Source organism: Coffea arabica, chromosome 4c, assembly GCF_036785885.1.
Source record: "Coffea arabica cultivar ET-39 chromosome 4c, Coffea Arabica ET-39 HiFi, whole genome shotgun sequence".
Classification (NCBI taxonomy): domain Eukaryota; kingdom Viridiplantae; phylum Streptophyta; class Magnoliopsida; order Gentianales; family Rubiaceae; genus Coffea; species Coffea arabica.
In genome coordinates this window covers 17,261,305-17,264,327 of record NC_092316.1, presented here as the reverse complement: position 1 = coordinate 17,264,327, position 3,023 = coordinate 17,261,305, and the positions used below count along the sequence as shown (strand labels likewise).

The 3,023-nt window shown below is 39.8% G+C and overlaps 1 long non-coding RNA gene across 1 annotated transcript; it reads right to left on the bottom strand.

Moving 5' to 3' along the window:
* Window positions 1-1,577: 1,577 nt before the first annotated feature.
* Window positions 1,578-2,516, bottom strand: LOC140004935 (uncharacterized). The gene is made up of 2 exons (XR_011812754.1): window positions 2,420-2,516; window positions 1,578-2,240 (listed from the first exon to the last, which is right to left on the bottom strand). It is a non-coding gene; the product is annotated as an uncharacterized lncRNA (long non-coding RNA).
* Window positions 2,517-3,023: the final 507 nt, after the last annotated feature.

Below are 3,023 nucleotides of genomic sequence, written 5' to 3'. Positions count from 1 at the left end.
GAGCCTTTCCTTTCGTTGAAGGGAGCTGCTAAAGATTGGCAGCATTATTTGCCTGCAGGGTGTTTCACAACCTGGACTGAGTTGAAAATTTTTTTAGAGAAGTATTTCCTACATCCAGAGATGCCAATTTTGGAAAGAATGTAAGTGACATCAAGCAACAACATGAGGAATCTCTCTACAAATATTGGGAGAGATTCAAGAAATTATGCACAAATCGCCCCCATCACCAAATGAGTAAGCAGCTTTTAATCTAGTATTTCTACGAAGGTATTTTGTATGCAGAAAGGAGTATAATAAATGCTGCAAGTGGAGGTGCACTTGTTAATAATACTCCTTGAGAAACATAGGAATTGATTGAAGAGACGGCAGAGAACTCCCAAGAATTTGGCACGTGGGATGATGTACTTACTAGACAAGTGAATGAGGTAAGTATTATATCACTTCAATAAAAATTATCCGAACTAACCTCTATGGTTCGACAAATAGCAGTAGGAAATATGCAGTAGGTCAAGCCATGTGGAATTTTTAGGGATGCAAATCATCCCACAGATGGGTGCCTAATGCTACAAGATGATAATGTAGAGCAGCTAAATATGGCTAGTCACATACCCAACTCCAACATGTATATTCCAGGCTAGAAGGACCAAACCTGAGTTATGGAGGGAGTAAGCCACCGAATTTCTTCTCTAATCGACAATAAGGGTTTCAGTCTCAATACCTACCGAGGCCTCAACCTTCTTCTTCTATCTCAGGTACTTATCTTAAAGACATTTTAAACAATTGGCTTCTAATACTTTGCAATTTCAATAGGAGACGAGGTCAAGCATACAAAATCTGGAAAATCAAATGAGTCAAATGGCAAACGCAATTAGTCGCTTAGAATCTCAAGAAAGAGAAAAATTGCCATCTCAACCTAAGATGACTCTAAGAAGTGGCAAGGAAGTAGGGGTGGGCACGGGTCGAGTACCCGCCCCGAACGGCAAATGACTGACCCGACCTTAAGATGTCGGGTCACTATTTTTTTGACCCTAATACGCTCCGATTGTCCTCGGGTACCCGATCCTCGGATACCCGAAAAATAGGGGCGGGTCATCGGGTACCCGCCCCTATTTAAAGAATGCAAATTCTGCATTCATAAGATGAACCTGCTGTAGCCTGTACGTCCAGATGCTGGGGAGACTTATTGTGAAAATCAAAAGCAACCTTTCTATTGTTATTGCTTGAGTAACATCACTGGGCAACAACAACTTAGTTAAATCCCTCATAAATGAATACTATGCACAAAACCTATGAGCCAAAGCCTGAAAGTTCAACTGAATAGATGTTGAACAACAAGATATAAAATCAAAAGTCCTCAGATTTGATAGCTATTTTAGGACTATATTTAATCAAAAACCATCATTTGCAGTTTAAGGTTACTAGCAGTGACATTTATCAAGCACTTTTGGTACCATCTGTATGGCAACTCTGACATGATTTATCATCACAGCTAGATAGATAGATAGATAGAAGATCATCTGGATCAATGGATGGATGAATGGATAAATGAATGAATAAATAAAAAGGGTTAATTACGCTTTGCTCCCCTGAGGAAATCAGGCAATGGCACCACAAAAGGCTAACAATAAATAGCAACCAAAAGAACTGCTCTTTTGCCACAAAATTTTTGTCACTGGGCAAAAATCAAGAATTATTTAATAGATATACATGAAAAGAATAAATAATCTCAATTATATAAAAAACCAAAAAGAATCAAATGCTTGAAAGCCACCACAACTAAATAAGAAACTAAAGCAATAAATATCCCAAAAACGCAAAAAATTTCAAACATATTTCATAAGAAGCCCTCAGATCTCATAGCTTCAATGAATCATAGACGGAATTTGACAGGTAATTCAACAGATGCCTTTTACAGATCACCGACAAAAAAACCAGCCAAGCCACGCACCAATGTGTGTGTGTGTGTGTGTATAAAATCAAGCAATTTTCCCGGAGTAAAGAACATAAACAAAAGGGCGGAGCCGCCGAGGGAGGATTTTCAGTAGGGGAAAATGAGGGAAGGCTTTAGCAGCGAGTCTAACCATAGAGGCAAGGCTTCAAGATCAGATCAGGAGCGGCGCAAAAGGATTGCCTGGACAGAGGTGGGTGGCGGCTAATTTTTCCGGTGAAGTGCAAAGGCAACCGTTGAATTTTAAACCTTGTCAATCCCCTCAATATTAACAATTTTTTCCATCATTGGGCTGCAACAGAAAATTTGAGAAAAAAAACAATACTAATCAACAAAAAATCAAATGATAATACATTATATATAAAATCAAGCAATTTTCCCGGAGTAAAGAACATAAACAAAAGGGCGGAGCCGCGGATGGAGGATTTTCAGCAGGGGAAAATGAGGGAAGGCTTTAGCAGCGAGCCTAACCATGGAGTGATGGAGGCAAGGCTTCAAGATCAGATCAGGAGCGGCAAAGGGATTGCCTAGACAGAGGATGAACATAGGCAAATTATGTTGCACTCGATCAGAATGCCAGCTGAACTCTTTAGGTTAGGGTTAATAACTTATAAAATTATAAAATTGTCCCTATATTTTTTAATAGTTACATAATATACCCCGAGTCGGGTACCCGCGGGTTTTTGCTTTTACGATCCATATCCGTATCCAAATATTCCGGGTACCCGACCCTATCTAATCCGCTGAGAGAAATCGGATCGGGTATCCTATTTTTCGGATCGGATCGGATCTCTCGGGTTTTCGGGTCTGCAGGTATTTTTGCCCACCCCTACAAGGAAGTAGAAGGACCCAAAAGATAAGGGTGACGATCAGATTGAACAAGAACTTGAAGAAGAAGGGAAAAGCAATGTAGACCCTAAGGTAATTTCTAATCCAGTGGTTAACGTTAAGACTAACCCACCATCTTTTCCTAGCAGGTTAGAGTAGTCAAAAAACCAAGATAAGGAGAAGGAGATCATAAAGGTATCCTGCTAGGTGGAGATAAATATCCCTTTGTTGAGCCTAATCAAGCAAG